Here is a 26,051-nt window from a genome sequence, read left to right as displayed (position 1 = left end):
TTATCGCTAAAATTTTGAGCAAGCAATAAAATCAAAGGTCGCCAAAAACACGTTTCCACTTGTGAAGGACGACCTCTAAGAATGTAGCTTTAGCCGAGGTCCTCTATCTAGCTGCTGGGATGATAATTTCATGGCGGTATAGCAACAAAAACATTTAGGACCACAGGACGGTAGTCATGGAATAGCACTATGCTCTGGCGTCGTTATGACGCTGTCCTGCCCTGCGAATGTGCGTCTCCTCGCTTATTTCTTGCGTTTGTTTGGGTTGAACATTATGTGCTGCTACGTCGGTTGGCCTCAAACAATGCTACTACGTTGTCTGGTTTGCATAGTGTGTTAAATGTCTTCGCTTTCTTTCTTCCTTGCCTCGGTGCCTCTGAAAACGATGCCGATTTTAAAAATGGTGCTCATATTTTGGGAATTCCAGGCTTGAAAAGGCTGGTAGAGACGAACAGCGGATAGTATAGCTTTTGAAGCAACCCTTACAAGGATCCGATTAGAAGGATTCCCCTAGAGGATGCCCGAGGCAGCGATGCAGACCAATATGGAAACCGCTGACAGAGACGAAGCTTCCACCTCCCGTGATTAACCGCCAGAGTCTTGGCCACTCCCCGTAGTAGGTATGTGCCAGCTATATGTGAGGCCAACCAACCAACCAACTAAAGAGACAGAGAGCACCCGGTTAGAGATTATGACGTGACGCCACGCAAGCGTCTTTAGCATTCCTGTAGCGTAACCAATGAAGGCGCCACTGCACATCCGGAAATTTCGCTGCGAAACTCCAGCACCAAGTTCACTTGTACGGCGACAAAGAGAAAGAAGAAACACTAAAGTGAAGCGCGTGGAGAAATCACGAGAATAAAGCGCGCTGGATTGCAATCAATGGACGAAGAAGAACGTTTACCGGTCGCTCACACTGAAGCGGCTTCAGTGTTTCGGCGCTAATTTGGTTTTGTGTAGCTTAATTTTCAAGCATGGGAGACGTCTCACCCGGTAAGCGCTCGTTCTTTTTTTCTGCTTCTTTTTGGCAGTGCTGTTTACTTCATGGCAAGAAGTGCTTAGCGAGGTCTGTTTTCTACCTTGCAGCGTTTTCGCGATGTAGCCTCGCTGTAAAAACACAATTACGCGATTTCCGAGGAAAATACACGGAGCCAAGCAGCCGGTCTAGCTTGTCAGTGTGGCGCGAGATCTGAAAGCTGCATGACTACAACGTTGAAACGTTGCAATCATGACCGTTGCTGGCTCGAGCTCCCAGGTTTAGTCGCAATGCTTTGGGATAGGAAACCAAGAAGGTTCGTACCTCAGAATGTGCTTCTGGCAACTGACTAATAACGGCTGCATTGATGTATATATAAACCATGTATACATGCGGTTGAACTGACATCAACACATGACCACGTGTGCGAAGCAACTGTGCTACTGAAAGTAGCAAAGGTGGTCAACGACTTGCAGGAATCTGGTCTAGAGATCTGAATGGTTAGGACAGCATAAGAGCGCCTTTTCTACGACAGGGACTGAAATTACCTTATGTACGTCAGTCCTCGTGTTGAAGCGTTTCTTTTTAATTTTTTTTTCTGCATATGGGGCTGTGACAATTCAGTGATGTTCACTGTAGTGCCTCTATTTCAGCTGTCGCTAACTTGATTATAACTTCATGAAACGGTTGCTGACCGCTTGGCGCATTTAGTGCAAAATATGTTTCAGTGTTCTTAAAAAACTTTTATTACTGCTGCTACCACTATTACATTTACTGATTTGTGTGGAGAATCATCACCACGTCTTTAATTTAACGCGCATGTAAGCACTGTATTCGTGTCCTGCTTCTGGCCAAGGACGATTTACCCGATTTCAAACTTGCAGTAGATTCACAATTTGCATGACAGTCCGTAAGCATGTTCCTAAGAGAATGCTAGATTGCGGTTGCCTTGCATTTTCCCACTGCGCTCATCATCTGGGAGCTGCCGCGGGGGCTCAGGCTACAACGTCCAACCGCTGAACACGAAGGCGCGGATCCGTTTTACTGCAGTGGCGTTTGTATTCCGGCAAATGCGGAGCGCTGACGCTGCCGTGAACTACGATTTCAGTGCACATTGAATCAACTGAGAAGTTCGAAACTTTACCGGGGTCTGCTCTTACAGTGTTCCTAACGGCGGAGCGGCAGCAATGTTACGTTCGAAATGGCTGCTATTTATACCGTCTCGGGCTTACGTATTTTGCTGGACATTCTAGCAAAGAAAGCTGCGATACTGATTTCTGGGGGATTTATCAAGCATTGAACTGCAAAAAAAAAATTCAGGAGGGCACTTTGTTGACCTGAAGTGCGATGAGGCGAAAGCCTTCAGCGCGGTGTTCTTGCTTGTGTCACTGATGTGTGGTTAAGCTGTTGATTAAGTACATAATTGTTTGTGAATCTTAAATGCTGGAGACACTGGATGGCGCTTGGGAGGCATCCGTCTGATTCGACGCCTTTCCGCAGACACTCTCCAGCGTCCTAGACAAGGACAACTACATATGCGTTGGCAGGAAGTAGCGTAGTCGTTGGCACGCTCGGCTGCGGAACGGAAGGGTGGTGGTTCGAATTCAATCGTGCACGAAGATTTTTTTCTTATCGAGTTGTTGGATGTAACGGACGCCGGACAGATCCATGACCGCGAGTATGGGCCATTAAAGGCTTCCGCATTAAAAACATTTTCTCACACTAATCGTAAAAAAAGAAAGCGCGGATAAAGTGCGTTAAAGACATTTTCTCGTTTCTTTCTTCTTGTGCACTCTTCCGTCATCGCCTTGGGCCAACAACACATGCAGGGAGCCAAGACAGTAAGTTCGACTCGTTTTCCAGTGGATGGAAAGAACTGACAAGCACGCGCACCTCTCGTTTCAGAACAGAAAAAGAAGTCCTCAGCAAAGGTTCTCACTAGTCTGTTCCCAAGGGTAAGCTACCGCAGAATGGAGGATGGAGGAGTCCAATGCGCATTGTGAGTGCGGTACACCCAGTGCATGATAAGCCCGGAAAGAAACCGGGGGCAGTATTTTGTGGCTGCTCATTTTCGGGTTTATTCCTTTTCCCTCTTAACGTCTGACAGCTGCCCCCCGTGACCCCGCGGTTGATAGGCTAGCAATCAGTGCAGTTCGCCGGCTCCTTTATCATGGGCTGGGCTGAGTAATGGCGAAAAGACGGGGTGAGTGATGTGAGAAAATGCGGTGTCAGGAGGAGCTTGCTAGGAATGATAGTCCGACCGAGCCTGAAGGACCAGAGTAACAAATTTCCGCTCTTTGAGTGAGCATGTCCGTAACAGTACAATTAATTACAAGAGTAGATACTTGGACGTGTTGGTGCATAGTGAACACAAGATACGCAGCGCCAAGAGGACGTGGATGGGATGAACATACGCACAGTTGTGTTGGAGTGCCGGCGACAGTGCGTGCGTGTGCCTTCTTCTTGCGCTGTCGGAAGCTATACCACTGTGTGTGTGTAATCCACATCCTCTTCGCGCCTGGAATTTTATGTAGTTTTTTTTCTACTACAATTTTGTACGAGCATCGTGTTTCAGAGATGTGCTTGCAAACTAAGTGAAAGGTGCTCGGAAAGCTGCCTGTGTCTGGGCTTCATGAGCCTGTGCCCACGTTCTGGAGCTAATACGCGATCACACTTCACCCCGTGTCGACCACGGTTCGTTTGGCCCCTTCAGGGGAGCGCTGTAGAAAGTCCTAGCTCGACGTACTACACGCACAGTCGTCAGCCCGCCTATCTAGAGCTCTCGTACGCCGCCCGTCGCGCAAGGAAGGGGGATTTTAAGCAGGTATACGGTTCTTGAGACAATGCTTGCGCTGGAGTGAAGCAGCATAAACACATAATTATGTCCTGGCAATTTCACTGTATCAGCTATAGATGAGCTCAATGAAGATTGCAGTTTGTTCCGCTGCACACCGTTCCAGCGCTCTAGACAGGCGTGCTGGCGGCTGTACTAGTGCTGCCTGCTACCATCAGACTAAAGCTCAGCCGGTAGCTGCGGCACTGGCGGTGGCAGTTATAGTACGGTTACATTAAACGAAAGCGCATGAATGTAATTGGGCCGGGGTGGTATAACAGTTCATTCAACTTCATCATCATCATCATCATCATCATCAGCCTGACTACGCGCACTGCACGGCAAAGGCCTCTCCCAAGTCTCTCCAGTTAAGCCTGCCATTTTGCCAGCTGCGGCCACCGTATCCCGGAAACTTCTTAATCTCATCCGCCCACGTAACTTTCAGCCGCCCACTGCTACGCTTGACTTCTCTTGGAATCACATTCAATTTCATTATATCTTTTCTGATTCGCCACTCGCTCAAGCAACATGATGCCCCGTTACTGCTGGGCGTAGCGATACGTGACCCAGTCACAAAAACGAACGCCATGCGTTGCATCGGTTTAGCCTCTGACGAGCGCCTTCTCTGTTTGCACAATGCCAGCCGCATCGCCCGCTGCGCAAAGGGAGCCGCCGGTGCGCCTCACTTCAGTTAGTTGCCGCGCTGCGGCGCTGAGCATATGGTTGGACTGCTTGAGTCATGCTTGCCAACGGTCGTGCGGTGCTGGCGTTCTCTGCCCTACTCCTATACTACAGACCTACACCACGCGTCTGTCAGATTCCTGCTTCCTAGCCCTTCTTGCGTAGCTCTCGATGCATTCGCGGCGCAGCGCTTTGTCCAACGACAATCGGCTGGAGCAGCAGCTTTGCTCGCCGTTTGCAGAGGTGGGCTCAGGCGTTCGCTCTGCCTATCACTTGAGGATGCTGTTCCTTTCCAGACGAATAGAGCGTTGTAAATTGTTACGTTTGTTCGTTTCGTGGCACCATGCTTTGCGAAAATTATTTTGAGCGGATAAATGGTGTGGTCAGTGACGCTGACGAGGTGCCCTCGCAGCAGCACTAAAATGGCACCAGTTAATTATGGCAAGCACGGCTGCTGCTTTCAGTTTTGTGCGAAGTGGGGGAAATTTTAAGCTCGTTTGTAGCAAAGAAGGGCACGTTCACGTGCATTTATTTACATATATTTACAACTCTTTACAGCAATAGCATATATAATACTTTGTATGTGTCTGCTGCTATACACATTACAACTCTGTGTTTATAGCCATTTACATCTCTAGAATTTGTGTATTTGTTTGTATTGACCCGTATTTAGAGACGTAAGAAATATGTATTGTAGCGCAACCACATTTGTACGCTCGAAGAGGACAAAGCATCTCGTGCGCGAGCGGAACATAACTGTGAACGAAACAAAACACACCTAAAGCCCGTCTGGACAACCAGTTCATACGCTCTCGTGTGTTTGATCGCCCTCTCCCGCGGCCTGAAGCGATAACGACGGTAAAATAAACGCTGATGCTGCGCCGAAGAAACGCTGCCTTGTGTTTCGGCCTTTACGGTGACTGCGCCTGAAGACGTGCTCAAGCGGACTTGATTTCAATTTTATCTGCCTCCTTTGCTTCAAGCGCTTTTGTTAGCTTTGCATCGTTTTATTAGCGCCTGGTTATAGTCAAGACCAGGCAGAACATGCGAGCTGCTTCGGCATCAGCCGCTGAGCAGTGCATTTGCGACTGGAGTTCTTTTCGCTTCTTAAAACAATCGTACCTGCAGTCTGCCACGCACAGAGAAAAATCTTTATCTAGTTGTCGTAACGATGACAGCTTAGCCGGCAAAAAGTAGAGCTACGACTTGAAAGATACTGCTACTTGGCAGTTTCGAAAAATGCTTTCTCGGGAAGATATATCATTCCTTCTTTATTTAATTCTGCCATTTTCCTTACTCAACATGACTGAATTGCAGATGATAGAGTAAAACGTATTACTAGCTGTCTTTACCCTCTGATTTCATATTTTTGCCAAGCAGTTTCAGTACCTCTCCCGGAGTGTTTCAGCGTTGTAGCTAAAAGACAAACATGATTCGAACAAGTCGCCACAGCCTTTCGTTACAATGCCAACGCCGCTGCCCCGCACTCTCTGTGGCTCCTTTTAAAATCAGCGCCTGCAGCGACGACGCTCTCTATGACGCGTCAATACCTGACAGGCAGTCTGATTACTATTAGAATGCAGAGCGCCGCCTCACGAAGAAAGAGAGAACGTTTAAAAAATTGTCTTCTTCCGTTTTTCGTCCTCAGGCGCCATTAAGATGGCACTCTCCCTCACAGGCGTAGTGCAGGCGCGAAGGCTAGCCGACGGGGAAGAGCAGGAAGGAGGATAGGAGAGGGCGTTGGACGGTCGGATCGGCCGTACTCGGCAGACATTGTAAAAATAGAGAAGAGGCGCTGCTCTGACAGTGAGCGAAAAAAAAAATAGAAGTCGTAACTGGAACAGAACTGTTATATTATCTGGGGCCTAGGCTTTGTGCCCACATATTCATAATGCACTTTTGTTCGTTAAGTTTTTGCCCAGAATAGTTGCACATAATAGTTGTTACGGTTCTGAGGTGGGCTGGGGAAGTATGTTAGAGTCGTATCGTTAGACAGACAGACAGACAGACAGACAGACAGACAGACAGACAGACAGACGGACGGACGGACGGACGGACGGACGGACGGACGGACGGACGGACGGACGGACGGACGGACGGACGGACGGACGGACGGACAGACAGACAGACAGACAGACAGACAGACAGACAGACAGACAGACAGACAGACAGACAGACAATGAACTCAGACCATTGTTGTCAAGACATCGATATTTAACGTTCCACTTCAGTCATTCTCGACATGATGATTCCCGTGGGGAAGGTAAATTTTGACCCCGCACGCTGCACAAGTTGTTAAACGAACAAGTCTTTGCTTCAGTTGGAGCATCACTGCCTACAAAGCTGCTGGTACTAGATCCGCGTCTTACCCGACATACTTCCTTATTCTTGCATGCTTTTTCTCCTCCCTCTGAAATGCAAGAAAGGGCTACATGTCACCACTGAACTCAACTTGCTGGTCGCTTTTGAGGGCGCATAGTTTTCACTACCACAGCTGCCAGCCACAACTCCTATCCCAGGCTCCGTTCTGTGTGATTACGGATGCCTCGTCCAAGTTCAATCAATTTCAAAGCTCGCATAAAGCTGGTGTGCTTACTGCAGCGATGTCACATATGCCGTCACACTATTCCGTTTGCTCTACCGAATGCAGAACCAGGGCCGGATTAGGAAAAATAGGGGCCCTGGGCTAATGCGCATGCAGGCCCCCTTTCCCTATACTATACTGAACCCCCCCCCCCCCCCCCTCCCCTGTCGCCTGCTACGCGACTGGAAATATGCTAAGTTTCATTTTCTACCAAATTAAAAAGAACGAAGTGCGATCAACAGGATTATTATTATTGTTATTATTCTAAGGAAAACAACAAAACTTGCTTGAAACGCGTGCTGTTGTAAACACCACACATATATTCACTTTGTGATTAATCTGCATTCTGTTTTCAGCAAAAGCTAGGCTTTAAGAAAAAGTTTAGGGCACTCAAGACGAACAAGAACGAAGAAAAGACAACACAGCTCAGATGTCGATCCTCCTGAAGCTAGGCTTTGTTTGCGTCACTAAGTTTAATCCCGTGAGGAGATGCAGAGTTGTATCCAAAACATTATTTATTAAAATTCAAGCATCATAATGCAGTAATCGTTATAAGCGTTACTTTATAGATATGCAATAGATATAAACAATACTTAAGGCAATGCAAACACCCTAAAAATGCACTAGGTACCGATGAAAATTAACAACTGTAGTTACAAAATATTATTTGAAAATATTTTCCTTAAAAGTAAGACAAGCAAGGACGACGCCAAATAAACGTGGCACTGTCAAAAACAACAAAAATACAGTTCTTTATAAGCACGCTAAATATCTCAAGGAGAACAAACAAGAGACGAACAACGAAGATTTGCATACATTGAATTAGCAGTGCTCAGCGTTTGATTGAAAACGTGCAGGCTGGGTGGTGACACAACGAACTTATTGGAACTATTCATGTATAATGCAAACAGTCCTCTTTTAAAATGGCATCTTTCGCGCCTTCGCTCTGGCGAAATCAGATATAGTCTGTTCGAAGGATAGATCGCGGAGGAGGTCACTTTCAATGGACATGATAGCAAGCGAGTTCCCCTAATTGTCGTCATGGAGGCTCGAACGAAAGATATTTTTTATCAGGGACAACTTGGAAAACGATCGTTCAATCTCAAAATTTGCCACGGGTATGCTTAAGTACATTCGCAAAGCAATATAAAAGTTCGGAAACACATCAATAAGCTTTATTTCGTGGAGCAACTTCATTATTCCCAAGGGAATCGTGTCCTGGCACGCAGACTTGTGCAGAAACTTCGCAAACTGAACGATTTCAGCGGAAAATGCTGGCTCCAAATCATTTTTGTAGGTTTTCACCAACTTCACAGCCTGCTGTGCCAGAGAGGCCTCGCTCCCAACTTCTGTCAGCAATTTTAAGAATCTGAACCTTTCGCAGAGTTCAGTGTAGGCAGCCTTTCGCACTCGCGAAGCAGAGCCTAGTCTGTCATGTACAACATTGTAGGTCTCTACGATAAGCTTTTTTCTACCTTGTAGCGCACTATCGCTTTTTCCGTCCGGGTGCTTACTCAAAACGATGAGTTTGCCCTCATCCTTATAACATTTATTGGTACTTAGCGTGCGTGCTCTCTCTTCGAAGGTATCAAAGAGAGGTCGCAAATAATTAACAAAGCCTTCTAGAGAGCTCAGCAGGTCTACAGCAGTTGAAATGTCTAGGCCTGGTTTCTGAAGTGCTACGCTCGTTTTCTCAAAGCGCTCCAAGATTTCACTCCAGAAAATCGCCATGAATGCAGTCTCTAGTTTTTCCATTTTCTTCAAGAAAGAGTGCGCTTCGTTCCTAGTGTCACCGTTTTCTTCCTCGTTATTTGATATAGCTTCAAGGCAACACAAGACTGCATTGAAATTTTTCAGAATGCCCTTACATGATTCAGCGTGTCTTGACCACCTGGTCTCAGAGAGACTTTTCAAAACAAGCTGCTGGCCTGTTCCTCACATGCTGTCCAAAAGATACCTCCATCGCTTAGGTGAGGCAGCAGAGAACACATACAGTCTCAGATTTACAGAGAAAAATTTGACTGCCTCAAGGCAACCGTCAGCGCTACACGCGCCAACTAAGTTTAGTGAATGACCAGCACACGGGACGTAGACTGCCAATTCGTTCAGGTGTTTGATTTGAGCTTGCAGTCCTTTGTATTTTCCTGACATATTACTCGCATTATCGTAAGCTTGGCCCCTACAATCATCAATTGAGATGCCATTGGTCGTCAGGAGGGACATCACGGTACCGAAAAGATACAAGCCAGTATGCGATTCGATTGGAACAAATCCAAGAAAGCGTTCGTACACTTTCCCATTTAAAATTCTAGAGGCCCGTGTGCTGGGCGATTTCAGTGCACGTTAAAGAACCCCAGGTGGTCGAAATTTCCGGAGCCCTTCACTACGGCGTCTCTCACAGCCTGAGTCGCTTTGGGACGTTAAACCTCCAGAAACTAAACTAACTTTCTCATTTAAATAGTATCGTAAAACACCTTACAGCTGATCAACGTGAGTAAGGTCTGGAGTCGAATCAACAATTAGAGAAATATTTTGCTCGTTTCATTTCGTCAACGAGACGTTCCTTGATAGCCTTTGCCATAAGATCGATAAATTCATCAGAAATGGTTTTTGACAGATACTATGGGTGACCTTTTCCTTTGTTCCCGTAGCGTTTGATGTGCTCCTCTAGAAAGGGATCAAACTTGGCAATGGCCTCAAGCACTCCCATATAATTGCCATTTCTCTGTGAACCAAAAATCTCCTCACTGCCCCTAAACGCTAGGTTGCGCTCAGCTAGAAGCTTAAATACAACGACTACGCGCTTCAACACCTCGGTCCAGTAGGCGGGCTCAGTGACAAGTTGCTTAACCAGTCCTTGTCAATTGTGCTGCTCAAGTTAGAGCGGGCGAGGCCACGCAGTTCCGGTGCTCGACGCTATTTTCATGTGCGCAAATATTTTTTTCTGCTCTTTTCCAATCAGAAAAGCCAGGAGTGGTGAAAGCACTGGGGTTGCTTGAAATCGAAAATAGTTTGCACATGAAACAGCAAACGGAACCTTTTGGACCCGAGTACATTAACCAGTGTCGCTCGTACGCCTCCCCATTTACAGCCTTTCGCACGAAAAGATGAGGTGACATATAGCGTTTCTGAGTTTTGTATTGCCTTTCGGAAGACGGAAAATTTTCTGCCCGACTTTGCAAATACAATGGCCCTTTCTCAAGGCATACACTCCGAAAGCTGTCAGTAATAACGTCCGGCCACTTAGCAGGGTCACTTCGGAGAAACTCGCAACGTACCTCTTGCTGCGGGGGTGTCTGTACTCTGTTGCCGCAACGAGAAGCCGTCTCATTCGTCCTCTCGAGGAACACTTTGTGGGTGGGAACATGATTATTTGAAGCCAAACTAACAGGAAACAAGTGAGTCGGTTTTTGGAGTGTTGTTTCCTGGCGCTCTTCAGTAGGAGGAGGCTCATAGGGGAGGTTTGGCACCAGTTGATCAGCAGTAGTAGAAATCGGGCGTGGCGGACCGGACACCTGGAGCTCTGTGGCAGGGGTCCGGCCGAGTAGCATAGACGTTGCTGACTCAGGAACATGACAGGGCTCGGTTAGCGTCGATTGCTCAGAAATGTAGACGACCGAGGTTGGCACCGTTTTCACAGGATCCAGACAACCAAGATGAGTCAAACCTTGCTTCTTGCCAGGAAACCGTGGTGATGGAGTTGGCAAGTCCTCCACAGAAGCACAGTCGGTACTATTGGGAGTTTGACACGGACTCTGGGTAGAGCGATCATACTGCTCCGCGGAAGCTGCATTCAGTAGGTACTCTGTCATCTTTGGTAGCTTCTTTTCACGCTCTTCTCTTTCTGACCTCACCTTTCGTTTAGATGCACCACTTTGATTGTTCCGGCCGAGCGTTTCCGCATGAATTATGCTAATTGTTCACCGCACCGGGCCCTTCGTCAGTCCGACGCGACCGCAGGTGTCCAACGGTGGCCGTCCAGATGACTGGCGCACGCTGCCTGTATGGTCCGTGGCTGGCCAAGAGTGGTGCGTCCCCCGGGAGCTCCTCAGCGGGCAGGCTTATGCAAGCTTAACCACCGGCTCGGGCCTGAATGGCAACCCGCGATCAACTTCCTTTCATAGTGTGGTGTGGTGTAGGAACAGCGCTAAGAACAGGACAGAAGTCAAACATGGAAGCACAGTGACGTCCCTGTGCTTCCATGTTTGACTTTTGTCCTGTTCTTAGCGCTGTTCCTACACCATGCAATACCAACTAGCCCGTCAACTCGCTCTCCTTAACTTCCTTTCATAGACGTGCGCCGACGTCTGTCTGTTACTAGCGCCAAAGCAGGCGTTCACATACGCATAGTGTTCCTTGCACAAATTCCCTCCTTCTCCGTACAAACGCACTCCTTCTCCCGTTCCGGTCTCGTCTTCCTATTGGTTAGGAGCAATCGTCTGTTCTGGGAGGTTCTCGATTTTTCTTCCGCCCCGTCGACGCCGAGCGCGAGAACGAAGGGTAGAGGGCGGCTCCTAGCGCGGGCGAAGTTACGCGCCCTCCGTCGCCTCTGAGTCATATTTTTCTACTTCTTTCTGGAAAGTTCGGCGGCCAGTCTGACCTACTTTTTCCGTCGAGCGCGCGCGAGGGTGCGCAGCCACTAGGCAGGAATGGGCCCTGGAGACAGGCCTTTGTGTCCAGCTCTCCAACTTCCCCCTTCACTCTTCCACAACCCTAGCCCGAACAGTGAACATTCCATGCCCCACGGCACGCGGGCAAAAGCACGTGTGACGTCTTACTTCCTTTCCTGCCTAGACTCTGCCATCAGACTCATCATCATCTGCTATCGGGCTCAACCTCCCCCGACCATATTACCATCACGGCAAAGAGAAGTCGAATGGGAGGCACTGTTGGGTACTGCAGCACATCCTTTCTATGAAAAGGACAGCGGCGGAACTATTTGAGAGGTGGAGGGCGGCGTGGTGATGACGAGAGGGCAAGGGAGATTTAGGTCCTCATCCCACATTACATGTTTTAGGTGTTTCCCCCTTTCCCCTCCTCTCCAGACAGCACTGGACAGAAGGACTGACAGGAAACCACGAAAACTCTTCCAAGCAAACGCACCTCGCTTCGTAAGAAAGAGGGCTCCGCCAGGGTGGCGTGGGATTTCTGTTTTTGCAGCTCGACAAGCTCTCACCAAATGATCAGGCTAAACGCATCCTGTTACATGAGGCGGGGGGGGGGGGGGGGGGGCGTCTGCTCGTTCTGGCTTTCTCGCTTCATACATGTCGCTTGAAGTTCCGTTGTTTCATATACTTAGCAGGTTAGAATAAATGGGCCCACTTCTCCTACTGTCCGAGGTGAGGCCCTGAACTGCAGAACTCTTAGCCCCCCCCCCCCCCCCCCCCCCCCCCCCACCCCCCCCCCTTTATCCAGCGCTTTGCAGACCTGTTCACTACCCCTGCTTTTTTCTCCATGGAAGATTCTTGTTCCAGCCTTTAATTACGGCCGTATTCCGACTTGACGTTGGTTGGCGCTGCTTTTGGCGAGAGCAGCTGGGCGCTGCGACCGCACGTAAGGTATATCGGTCACGTCGTTAGAATGCACTGGCCTGCGCGTTACCTTGAGGGCAAAACCATGCTCTGAATTATCTCCAATACCCACTGCGGTGAGCCGTATAGAGCGTTTTATTTTTGTCTGGATTGTTCTTAATATTGTGCGTGACTTCTGACATCTTTTTTTAATTTCTGGATTTTTATTGTTATTCTGCTAAAGGGGTATAGCAAAATTAAACGTTTGCCGGCTGTATTTTTGACTTCGTCTTGCTCTGAAGAAATGTTTTGTGCATCTTGCTGCTGCGCCACTGGTACTATGCTGTCTAGGAGATATAGCCCCCTGTCAAGTTGTTTTTCATATTTGCCTTGCCGACGCTCATCATTCGCTGAAAATGTTAGATGAAAAACTTCGAATAATTTTGATCATCTGAATCTAAAACGCTACTGCCTTAAGACACTGATCAGGGTTGAATCCTGAGAGCTCAGAAACTAGATTCTAAAGTGCATTTGCCACAATCTAGAAATGCAGCTAATTTCTTGAAAAGGGTTAAATGACATTTGTGTCTTAAAGATTCCCGAAGCATGGTGCATATACTCGTAGTTATTCGCTGCAGTTCGTTTTCGTTGCACTGAGGCGCTGCGATGAGTATTTTGCAGGTACTCACCCATATCAGCACCAAAAACGTTAAACAATTTGGGACTCAAACTAGCATGTCTTGGCATGTGTTGTGTCGCATACTTTCTTTCCAATGAAAGACTGAATGAAAGAACGAATCAATCAATCAATCAATCAATCAATCAATCAATCAATCGATAAACATTGAAATTCAAAGATGTTGGGAGCGCCAACAAAACTCCAGGGAAACGGCTGACAGGCTGGTGGAGTCTAAACGATGTTTTAAAGGATTACCAAGGAGAATTGCATGCATTTTAGCATGCATTTAAAGAAAAGCATTCTTTCATGAGTTCGTGAACCTGAGGTGATTGCACTGCTGAACATGTCGAAATGACTGTAATTTAAACGCCAAAATAGAAGGATGTTACCCTTGTTGAATTGGAACGTGCGAAGATTGCGTCTTGCCGCAGCTTTCTTATTTGACGTGTCCTGTCTGCAGGGTCGCAATGCCATGAGGACGCAATGCGCATATGCCTGCTCTTGCAAATCAAAACTGAAGGATCCGACTCAAAATTCTGCTATGAAAATAATTTTCTGTTCTTTGTCGTATATGAGATCTCGTAAATTGTTTGCAACAAGGCAAATCGAAAACAATCGGACACTTGAGAGAAATTCCCGAGAGGTTGAGAATGTTTCGTTCGCTTCGCGGTACGGCAAGTATGACACACTTTCGTCACACTGCCTTAAAATGACTGCTTTTCTAGTTCTCACTTCTTTTCTGATCCGGAAATAACATTCCTAGCGCATATTAGGTATGCAGAACCTTTCAGACATGTTTTTGGAGCCGGTTTCTTTTTCAACTTTCCCACATATTGTGGCTGTCCGGGGCGCGAAAAACAGTCCTTCTTGGCTACTTCCGCGCGTATACGTACTGGCTTTTGCACTGATCGATAATTTGCTATTCTTTCGCTATGTCACCTTGCCGCTGGAACCTAGGACAGAACTGGTGGAGTTCCGACTGATGAGGCGGCTAGAACATAGTTGCAATAGGAAAAAAAGCTCGAAAAGTAGGAACAGGACATAGAGACAAAGCGCTGCCTTCCTGCTCTTTCTTTGCTACGTACTTCATGTTCATTTTCAATTGGCTGGACACTGGTGCCGTGCCATTCTGTCTGTCCGCTACCTTGATGCCCATCTGCTGTGGGGAAAGGTCCGCAACTATCGTACCTGCGCCGCTGCGCAGATCCCGAAGGTGACCACGGTGCTGCTGGAGTTCTTCATCAAGCGAGAAAGCAAGGTGTCCTTGTTCCGCGATCCCCTGTCACACTTCTGCCAGGAGCAGGTGGTTTTGGCCGCTCAAGACTGCCTGCAAAAGAGCTTAACCGGCAGGTCATAACCTTCCAGGACATCCGCGACATGATCGAGAACCTCATCGGACTCCACAGCCTGGTGCGTAGAATGGCGTGAGGTGAAAAGGATTGTTACGAGACGCTTCGGATGGAGCGGCGCTGTGGCGAGGCTGTGTTCACTCTCAGCGCTGCCTTGCACCGCTGTCAAAGCTGGGAAGTGCGCAGAGTCGAAGTTATTCGCTTGGACAAGTAGGGCTAGTATAAGAGTCTCCTGCTGGAATGCAGATTCAAGAAATGTGCGAGTGACATAATATAGTGGCGTTGGTAGATCATCTGTGTGCCCGAAGTATACTAAGCGCTGTGCAATACATGTCATTAAATTTTCAAGATGATTTTTCGTTGACGAACAGTGACATAAAAAATAGTTCTCTATCTTTCGTGTCTCCATACCAAACAACGGTATAAAAATGTGTCGTTTGATACATAAATTTATCCTAATGTTTAAAGGTCAGAACATAACTATATTTGCAAATTTCAGTGAGAATGATAGCAAATACGCGCAGAACAGTAGGTAACCGAGGGAGGGCAATTCCCCGGCTTGCAAAAAAAATGTTTCCGCTTTTACTTTAGCGTAGAACCTCATCAGACTCGTCTATAGTAGGGCAGTTTTAACGCGTGAGTTATCCACTTAGGTTCTTTGGGCTGTATCAAGGCACGAAACTTCAATGTTTATCGACAAACACGACCATAGCGTTCCGGCTTCCGCACTGCTGCTTTCGTATCAACACGGACTTCTAATTGCCGCTGCGTATGGTTGCCCAGTGTTGGTATACATGCCCTTGATAGAAAACTGTAACTGTTGCTGTAATTTTATTTAGGCGTTTTCATATGGCTCATAGGAACGTTGTTTTATCTCGTTCTGCAATGGCGCCGTTTGTGCACACGTGTCGTTTGGAGAGACGTGTCTGCTTGCAGCCTTTCTGCAAAAGCCGCGCGCAAAATATAAACAATAGTACGGAACGTATCTGTGTGGCTCAGGAGCAAGAAATGGCGCGAAAACTGGGCGGCGGAAGGAAGACAAAACGCGCGCACCATGCACCAACTTACCCAAATAACCACACTTCCCATGGTTGAGGACGTCTGTAGCTCCCATAGTTCTTCAGGAAAGTGTTAAGATGGAGTATTAATGCTCGCCTGAAATTGAGAGAAATTTGCCAGGCGCTTAGCGATCGCCTCCTGTTCCTTCACACCAGATTTTAGCGCTCATATCTGGATGTCAGAAAAAGCAGCAGCAATTACTCTCCGCCAAAGGGTACAGCAACATATTGCAAGTCAACTTCTTTCTTGGGTGCTACGGAATGCAAGGACATAATAAGGGTGACATACAGAAGTGCAAATAAGTAGATCTACTAGAAAATATTCATAGAATATCCTTTTGAAGATCACAAAGAATGCACCGGGTGTTAGCTAAGTCAGGGGCTATCTGAAGATGCACTGACCAAGGATATTGGACAACATCCTAGAGCTCTAGTCTTTTGCACTAATAGTTTCGTTTAGAGTGAGGTTGGAAGCCTTCTAGGGAAACGGTACAGAAGAAAACACCATTGCTGTGCATGGTCCGCTCAGGCAGTGACTTTATTGAGAAGGGGTAAGGAGCTAAGATATGTAGCGGAGAGCGAATGTTCGAAATTTTCGAATCCTGAATCTAACATTCTCCTTTTCGATTCTCCTTTTCAACGCGAGTCAAACACGGTCGGAAGTTTGCGAATTGTTTTCGAATAACTGACACGAAGTTCGCATCAGCCACACCGCAGTTTTCTTCGACGGCTATTCCAAAAAACAGCTTCCACTCTGCCACCCCACACTACGCTACCGCGATTTACCTGCGCATTCAGCGCCGCCACGCGGTCCATCCGTGTGGCGGTGTTCATGAGGCTCAAACAAATGACTTACAAGACTAGAGGACGTTATAGGGTTCAGCTCAGCAAACATGAACTTCATGCTAGATAATGGGGGCCATCGCCCATGAGTCATAACTTTCGTCCCTCTCATCAACTGAGATGTGGCGCCTAGTTACTCGTCGTCAGTAGCCAAACGTAATTTTTCGATTCACAGGGCATGGTGGCCACAGAGCTAATATACTGACTTCGTGCTACGTGTGGAGATCACGGCTGCATCTTTCTTTAGCTTAATTTTCAACTCCACGAGTTATAGCACCGCAGCAATCGCTTCGTTGTTTCGCATGAATGTTCATATCGTACTTATATGCGCACAAGTAGCGAAAAATCGTATGATTATTCGATTCTGTTTTTAACTGCACTATTACTACACTATTAGTATTCAATTCGGTACCGAAGCTAGACAATTCGTATTCGATTCGGTTTCGAAAAAGTATTATTCGCGCACCCCTAGGATGGGACTTTGATTACTGCTACCTGGAGAAACAGCTAGCTGCAATATCCTGGATCGGCATGGTGCGCGTGCAGCCTTAGATTCCTTGCATTCTTTTTGCGTGGAAGGTAATGAGGAGGGTTGCTGTAGCGAAAGCGCCATTGCAGATATTCTGATGTACAGGTGTGGCTAGAATATTACGGAGCACGCTTCGGAGTCCCGAAATTCCTGACGCGCTCCAAAGAGAATATATGATGCTTTCTTGGGTTTACGTGCAAGCTCATCAGCGGCCTGTGCTAGCACATGTAAAAAGTGTATCCTAACTTTTGCTAGGTAAGGGCGGAAGAAGAGTTTGATCGCAGACGCGTGCTCCGTAATATTATGGCCGGGACCGTACTTCGGTGTCATCAGGCGAGAATAACAAACTCTGCTGGTGCACACGGTAACAATATCCTCCAAGAGCGCCTTTGTCTAAGGAGTGCTGCAATTTTCCATACGAGTCTTCAGAAGGTACAAGGTGAGCCTGGCTGCACAGAGAAGTTTTTCGGGAGTCGCAAAGGGCTCAGTGATGCCATTTTCAAAAAAGTGCCGCTTCTTGTGGAACGAGCCAGTGTCGTTAAAGCAACCCGAAAATACGGACGCTGGACATAGGGAAGAGTTAACATTGAATTAAATCTTTAAATAAACTGAACGGCCAGACGATCTGTACGCATGTGCTAAAATACTGGGAAGTGTGCAGTGGTACCAGGTACAGTTATGATATCGAGAAGTGTAATAAGATGGCTAGCCTTGTTAAAATATTTTCTACTGCTTCTCTGTTGTGTATTCGGTGCTGTTTGCTGCCTCACAACTTGCTCCCTTGTTTATGCCCTGCACACTCCGACGGGCAGAGCAAAGAGAACAAACGAGTGGAGTGCAGTCGGACGCGCCCGCCAACGCGTGCCTACATTCGAATTTAATTTCTCGCGTTCTCTTTTGCTCCGCGTCTCGTGATGCCGAGTGCCGTGAATGTTGCAGCCGCGACGTGAGTGTACACTTCGGCCGCTCGTTCGCAGTGCATGAAACGGGCACCGGAGACGGCAAAAGAACTGGGCACCACGATACGTAAGCTGACCATCATCATCGGGGAGCTGGCCACTTCGCTCGAAAAGATCTGCGAAGTGAGCGTCACGGACTGGATGGCCATCGGCGACAGCGTTGTCAGCAAAACGGATAAGGTGCGCGCGGACCAGTTGTCCCGCCGTTACTCGTAGTAGCGCGCAGAACATAGCGGTGTTTTTTTAGCCCATGCAGTGCCAACAAGTAAGGAGGTAGGCGCTAGGCCTCGCGGCGAGGTTCACACGAGTGCACAGTGTGACAGCGCCCTCGCAGAAAAAAACAAAAGCAAAAAACAACGCCGTTACGACGATTTTGGTGTTCAATGATTGCGTGGTATCTGCCCGTATCTTGTACGCGCAATTGAGTATCTGCACTTTCACGCGCATAAAAAGGAGAAAGATGTCACCTCCGGTTACAGAGGCGCGGGTCTGTGCATCTTTCTTTTACGGGAATCACAATGTGTATCACGAGGGTATCGGTCCCTTGAAATGAAAAATGAAGAACGCGCTGACATACAGTCCGCAGCTAAAGTTTACGAGGTGAGAATGTGTAAAGAAATATTTCAGCACAGTCATGCAAGCCAGTCGGTTCAAATGCAAGCAAGCATGACTGGACCGCGAGGAAGGCGCTGCAATAAATTTCTTCCCCAATACACCCATCTCATAAACTTCTGCTGGCGACTGTAGATGGTTCGCCTCTCGAAGTAAAGTGCAGTTGAAAGAAGCAATGATGTTATTTGACGTCTATTAAGCAGAGTTGAGCCCTATAGATTCAATGTTTGGGATGACCATTCCGTGCACACTTTTTGTTCTTCTTTTGCAGCTTAATCTGGATTACCATTCCACCCTACACTGCCTTTATACCGAAGATGAAGGAGTTTAAACCTCTGAAGCTTCTTGGTGCCGGCGGATTTGGGTAAAGATTGCATCAAAATCACTGTGCGTTCTTGTTTACGTATGTCGCTATCCTCTGCAACTCTGTTGCGCTAAGCATACTAACGTGGTTTGCCGTGCAAGCTATATATTCTCTTCGTTGTGATAAGTAGGGCCATATGTCAATTCCTTCGAATAAATGTAAAGCTTACTTGCAAAATACTTCCCTCCGCATGCCATGGTTTGTTGCTCTCCACGAAAGTGAAGGAACAGCTCCTGAAAGGACTCCTATCGTCATGAGTATTCATGTATAGATTTGGCTGCATAACTACCCTTTCGAATGGCGCAACTGGCTGTCAATTTCATGTTGAAAGTTTTTTGTACAAGAAAAGTGTTCGCGAATCATAACGCTGCTTACTATACGACAGGTGAGTGCCTCACACTGCTAATCTCTCGACAACTACCACAAACTCTAGACATCGTCTAGGCAACTTTGAAAACGTTATCACCATTCGCGTGTGGAGAGCACAGCTCATTAGGATACTCCTGCTCCGATTCGGCTTTCCCGACCGCTTCCTCAAAAACGCTTTACTAAGCTTTGTTGGACACCTGTTCATTTTTCTCGACAAGCCAGATAACTAGATGAATAATTTTCCGCTGCCGAGATAAATCGTGTGCAATCAGGCATGAAGCTATTCCTCTAGGGAGCTCCTTTGGTAGTATTTGTTTGCCAATTTATTCTTGGTGTGATGCCCTATGAACAACTACTCCAGGCTCTGAAGTGACAACGGTAGCTGCATTTACTTTGAAATCAAATCAAAGTTTAGTTTTCTGTCAGATACGTTAGATACAGTTCCTGCGAAGGAATTGAATTCGAATGAGTATAGGAAAGCAATGAGTACCCTGTGCAGGCTCCAGCCTCCAGTACCTAAAAGCAGTGTACTAAACTGTATTTGTCGTAGGTTTAAAAAGTATACGCATCCATATTTCGGACGTTGTCTACTCTGGTAAATAGAACGGAATAGCATTTAGTACTCAGAGAACACAAGGAGTTGAAGCAGTCGACTCTCATGTCGAGAAAACACAGGCGAAAAAAAAATGTTCTAATTAAGGATGCCCTAATACGTTTGCTGCTGACAAGACCAAAGCTTCATTTGGAAGAAACTAAAAGTTAGGATTAAGAAGTTAGAACCTGACGAGATTCCTGGGTAGGTGTATGGGGTTCAACGTCCCGAAGCTGCACGTGGGCTGCGGGAGGCCGGGGTTACGTAACACGCGCTTACATCACGCAGCTATCACACTGGCGTTTCAGCATTCAGCCCACATCGAAATGCAGCCCTCGCGGTCGAGATTAGATCCCGGGGCCTTGGGATAACCAGTCAAATTTTAAGAACGACCCCAGTCAACAGAATAATCTACCGGGTTCTTGCTGGCATGGAGTTAGGATGCAACTCGGGCGATTACATTTCTTCTTTTTTTTCTGGTTAATGACTATCTTTGGAACGAAAATCATGGCAGTTTCGACGTCAGTTTCACTGCAATTTCTGTACAATATTCGGCTGAGATTGCCGAGGATGGCAGCTGAAGGCATTACGTACTTAAAAACACGTGTGCCGGTCTCGTGGTCACAAAAGGTGACGTGTTGCACACTGTCATCACGTCACCAAGCCGTGCTGCGAGCATTGTTGCATCTGGTGCAGAACGTTGAAGGCGTTCCAGAAGGTGAAATTTTACCTAACCGGAACGCTTGCCGGCCTCAGAAACAGCGCTCACGGCAGATAGCGAATGCTGGATGACCGTCTGCGGATCTCCGCACGTGTGAAAGCCTTCTTGCACTCGTGCATCTAATATTGACCTCATACTGATGCTGGTTGCAGTATTTTACCAGGTTGTAGAAATAAAAGAATTATGCGGGAAAGACTTTTGTGAATTACCCTTCCTTTTTGGTGAATTCCGCTTCGTGATAGGCACTGAATGGTGGCGCGCTTTTTGTTGTTGTGAAGAATGCGCACTCAGATATCAATATTGTTACTTCTTCGATAGCTAAAGAAGCGGTGTCAACAGATATGTCTGAGAAGTGAGGGAGCTTCAGCCGTAAATTAACAAACTTTGGTGTCAGAGGTTAGAGCTATATGGGACAGCCTGTTGGATTAAGTAAATGATTGCACATATATAAACATCATGTCACTTGTGAACGTAAATGCTCCTTTAGGTTGGAAAAAGTGCATGTTTTTTTCCTTTACGCTATTCACAAATGACCATTTTTTACCCCATAGCCATGCTTTTTTTAACACCATCGAGCAGAACGAGAGACAGCTTAGCAGGAATAGCCAACGCACAAAGCACACCGACCTACCGCGAGCTGTACACCCATGAGAGAAATTTTGCGAATCTTGTCGCGCTTCTTGGGTGAAGAAAAAAGGAATTAAAAGCTCGCAACGCAAACAACATGCTTTAGCGACTGCGTATTGCAGCACTCGACTTTTTCTGACCTTTTTTCTCTCGCGAAATCAAGACGGCTTGGGCGATTTGGGGTCTACACTGTGTGTGGTTTGAATAAGAGCGGGGGGGGGGGGGGGGGGCAAATACGTTTTCCATGCTTAACCGCGCCTCACAGTTCAAAACTGCCGAACCCCGCCCCGTTATCGCGCGCGCTAACAAGCGCACGCACGCCAACCACGGTGGGCTTTGCTTTGATGGAAACAAAGGAACGACACTGGCTGACACAAACAAGGCATTTATTGCTACTACAGCAATAGCGTCTGCTAGCAACAAAATACGCTAAGGAACCGAAGTCGTTCGACTCACCAGCAAGGTTATGAGCGAATGTTCGCCCATACTAGGGCAGGGGAGGAGTACCGAGGCCGGGCGGGACAAGCTCGCGGGAAAATGAGCGAATCGCCGCGCCGGAACGTGAACGCGCGTCGAGTTCCCGAGCCCAACAGAGAGCTGACTCCCGCGCGCGCAGCAATCACGCCGTCCGCTGAGCTCGTGTTGCTGCTACGCTGGCGCCCTCCCTTGTTAGGTAAGGTAACTAGAAAGGACACCGCGGAGAAGCAAACCAAAGGGGAAGGAGCGGGTCGAGTCCCCCACAATCCCCCTAACCTTAAATAAACCCACGCGCCTGCAAGTACATGCCTTGGAAGTCTCCTGGTCTTCGTGAACTTGAGGCAGGTCTTGCAGTGGAGGTCGCGCCGATGGCGTCCACGCAGACTTCCGCGGTGTTCCGAAGGAGGCGTGATGGTCTCCGCTGGGACGACGACTCTCATGGCCCGTCGACTACGTGTCTGCAGACCCGCGAAGAGAAGGCCGGTTGAAAACTGCAGTCCAGGATTCTGCAGTAGTCGCCAAGGTAACAACAGCCGGAGGTGACTGCTGAATGGTCTCGCTATGGCTGCCCCGGCCGGACGTGCCGAACAAGATGCAAGCAGCTCCGTCGCAGCAGGCGGCAGCGAGACAATGTGCACAGGACCGCCAGCCTGGGCGGCTCCATTGGATCTGCATGATAGCCGAAACGCTCTCCGCTTGCCTTTAACTTAGGTCACGGGAGGGGAAACGGCGTCAGCAATGGCCTCGTGGCTCAATGATTTATTCGCTAGCAATACGTGTTGGGCGGCTTTTAAAATGCAAACTTTGTGTGAACAAAGCCATTTTTTTTTAATCCGATGAGACTGCTCAGTTCGTATGAGGCTACAAAACATGTGAGCAGCAATCTGCGACCTCTCTTAGCACCACGGTCCGGTGGTCGTGTATTAACACGATAGCGTTAAGGGCCCCGTGTCGCAGAAAACCGGTGTCGTCGTCGGAGTCGGCCGTGAGCGAAAAATCCCAGAAGCATTAATAAATAAAACTGAGTAGAAACTGGTTGAGTTGGGTGATCGAACCGGGGGTCTCCGGAGTGCGAGACAAGCACGCTAACCAGTCCGCCACGGCCGCTCGATGTTTTGGAATGAACAAAGACGCATCTAGTGAATACGCTGCTGTCTTAGAAGGGAGCTTTAGAGAGATGTACTGTGGTGTATATAAGTAATTATAAGCATGGAAATTACAGAAGTCGAGTTAAGCGAGTAGAAAAATACATTTCCGCTACTTTTCCTCTTCGCTTGGCGCACAACTAGCGCAATCACGCGGCGCCCACTAAAACCATGCCCTCTTCCTCCTCACAATGTACGCCACTGTCCCAACAGATGGCGCGCGACTGCAGCACCTCCCGCTCGTCTCGTTCGGGCGCAGTGGGGCCGTACGGGGACGCAGGAATCACGCGGTGAGCGGCGAACATCAGAGCGCACATCCAAGGCGCGTTCACCACGAAGCTTGCGGCTTGCTGCCCGTTCGTTCGGCCCGGAAGCTATGCTGGAAACGAGCTACGACTGCAACTTGTTTCTCGCGCGTTTCAGTGGTATGAGGACTCCCAGGGATCTGTGAATGTAGAGAATGACCCTCTGCACATATGGGAATTAACCCATTACGCTATCGCGTCATACCCTCAAGGCGGAACTTGAGTGTCCCCTCCGATTTTATTTTGTTTCCTGGTTAAGGCAGCTGTGAAAAGCCTTAGTTTTGACTACTACTCTGGCACCGACCTCCAGCAAAACAAAGGAAGACCTGCAAAGAGTTACGTGCGCGCAGCCGCGAGGAGACGTCAGCTCTGTGGGGTGCTAATACCCCGCTCACGACATGAAGCAGCTTCTGAGCGGTCGGAGCCCACCGTATCGAACGGTGTTGGGGCGCCTGGTTCCGAGCTTCAAAACCAGTAAGCTCGTAGCGAAACCCGTGGCTCAAGGCCACCCGGCTGCTGGAGCCGCGACTCCCAGAGTCGAAGCAGAGACAGCAGAGAAAATATATGCAGAAAACTCGGACCACACACGCGGCTTCCATATTGAGTCTCTTCGGGGTTGGCAAATTCACGGGCGCTAAGCCATGCACACCTTCGATGAGGATCGATGCGGAGCACGTGGTTCTGCGGCTGGAGAAACTCCAGGTAAAACGAACAAAAAGTAAGAAAAAAATGACAGTGCTCTTACTCTGTTACACCGAATGGTCGAGCGATAGCTACTCTTACTTCTATAATTTTGCTGTTTCTTATCTCTTGGCTTAACTTGTTGCTTGCGGCTGCTGTGTGTACTCGAATTAAGTAATAAGTTTGTAAGTTTTAACCATTCTGATAAGTTACGCTTCTCGGTTAGCACCGATCCTGGCAAACACCGTCTTGTGGCTCGTGGCGTAGTTGACTATGGGTTACAGTTCGACTATGGTAATCTTTGCAGGGATCACTAACAAGGCCAAAATTGGAGGTCACCATCGTATCAAGCCCATGAAAATTAGCCTGAACATGGAATTTGGTCCAAACTAGAGCTCAAATTTCGAGGGTTGGGCAGGCCAAATTTTGTGTGTAGCCCGGGTCAAATTTGGAGGTCACCATCGTATTAGGCACATTAGGTGCTGGAAGTGGTAAATGAATATGTCTACTTAGGGTAGGCAGTGACCGCTGATCCGGATCATGAGAGGGAAATAACTAGAAGAATCGCATATGGCAGGTTCTGTCAGATTTTGAATGGCAACTTACCAATATCCCCCAAGAGAAAAGTATACAACAGCTGTATCTTACCGGTACTCACCTACGGGGCAGAAACGTGGAGGCTAACGAAAAGGGTTCAGCTTAAATTAAGGACAACGCAGCGAGCCATGGAAAGAAAAATGATATGCGTAACGTTAAGAGACCGGAAGCCAGCAGAATGGGTGAGGGAACAAATGCGGGTTACTGACATCCTATTCGAAATCAAGAGGAAGAAATGGACTAGGGCGGGGCATGTAATGCGAACGCAAATAACCGCTGGGCCTTAAGGGTAACGGAGTGGATTCCAAGAGAAAGTAAGCGTATCAGAGGGCGGCAGAAGGTTTGGTGGGCGGATGAGATTAAGATGTTTGAGGAATAGGGTGGATGCGGCTGGCGAAGGACAGGGTTAATTAGAGACATGAGAGAGACCTTTGCCCTGCAGTGGGTGTAGCCCGGCTGATGATGATGTTGATGATGAATTCGTGGTGGGGGCAATTACGTTCTACCCGTTTAACCGCGGCTGACAGAATTCAAAATCGCCGACCCCTACCCGTGGTCGTGAGCGTTACCGAGCACAAACCGACCACGGCGGGCCTTGTTGTGATGGAAACAAACATTTCAAACATTCTTGGACAAAAATTATGAATATTAGAATATTGTAAGGAATTGTTATGGAAATTTTGAAGGTAATAGTTCATTGTTCCGATGTGTAGGAAAATCTTTCTTTTAGAAAGGTTCCATCGCTCGCATCGAGCAGTTACGACTCCGATAAAAAACCAATGGCGAACGCTTTTGACCACAGAAAAAACGGTAATAGGAAAATATTTCAAGCCTGCGGGCGGGACATCCGGAGATATATTGATTGTTATAGTGAAATCTTACATTATATGAAAAAATTGCGTTCATAATCTGGTTACCGTTTCAAAATGCTCTTGTTCAGAATTGTTGGGCATGGAACGACACTCTGACTAACACAAACAACGCGGCGAGTCCCCACGGCTGTTCGAGCATTGCGTATAGAATTTATTTCAATGCCGAGGTTTCGTTCTGCATATTTCATTCGCCAGTTCGGTTTTCCCGGCTTCTACCCCAATAGGCAATCCACTTGCACTGCCAGAAAACACTTCTGCTGGCGTACCAATGGGCAGTAACGTTTGGGTGGTAGTTCTAATTTAAGCTGTTATTTTACTGCAGGGCTGTGTACAAAGCCATGTACGTGCCGGCAAGCTACATCTGTACCGTGAAGCTCGTGGCCATGGACCGCTTTACGCGCCACAAGCAGGCCTGTATAGACAAAGTGGTCGCTTCGGTCATACGCAGCCCATTCCTTGTGAAGTACTACTGCTGCTTCTGCGCCAAGGCAAGTCCGTCCTACGTGTCTTATCTGCATCTTATCTCCAGATGCGCGGCACTAGTTTTGCTGCCCACCACTTGTGTTCGCAAATGGATGAGCACTGTATCAATGACCAAACAACAGTTGCAAAACTTCGCGTCATGCCTCAGTATACCTACGTTATTCTTTGTTTCATGCTGAGCGCTACTGGCAGAGCGTGCAAAATA

General features: G+C 47.8%; 1 pseudogene across 1 annotated transcript in view; it reads left to right on the top strand.

Moving 5' to 3' along the window:
• Window positions 1-974: 974 nt before the first annotated feature.
• LOC144120968 (uncharacterized) overlaps window positions 975-26,051 on the top strand; it is a 63,102-nt pseudogene continuing 38,025 nt past the window's right edge. The window contains exons 1-6 of the transcript XR_013312505.1: window positions 975-993; window positions 2,882-2,931; window positions 14,468-14,673; window positions 18,020-18,198; window positions 18,885-18,977; window positions 25,686-25,851. The product of XR_013312505.1 is annotated as an uncharacterized LOC144120968 (transcript). The remainder of the gene's footprint in view (window positions 994-2,881; window positions 2,932-14,467; window positions 14,674-18,019; window positions 18,199-18,884; window positions 18,978-25,685; window positions 25,852-26,051) is intronic.

The sequence above is a fragment of the Amblyomma americanum genome, chromosome 1, assembly GCF_052857255.1.
Source record: "Amblyomma americanum isolate KBUSLIRL-KWMA chromosome 1, ASM5285725v1, whole genome shotgun sequence".
NCBI classification, from domain to species: Eukaryota; Metazoa; Arthropoda; class Arachnida; order Ixodida; family Ixodidae; genus Amblyomma; species Amblyomma americanum.
This window is presented reverse-complemented; position numbering and strand designations above follow the sequence as displayed.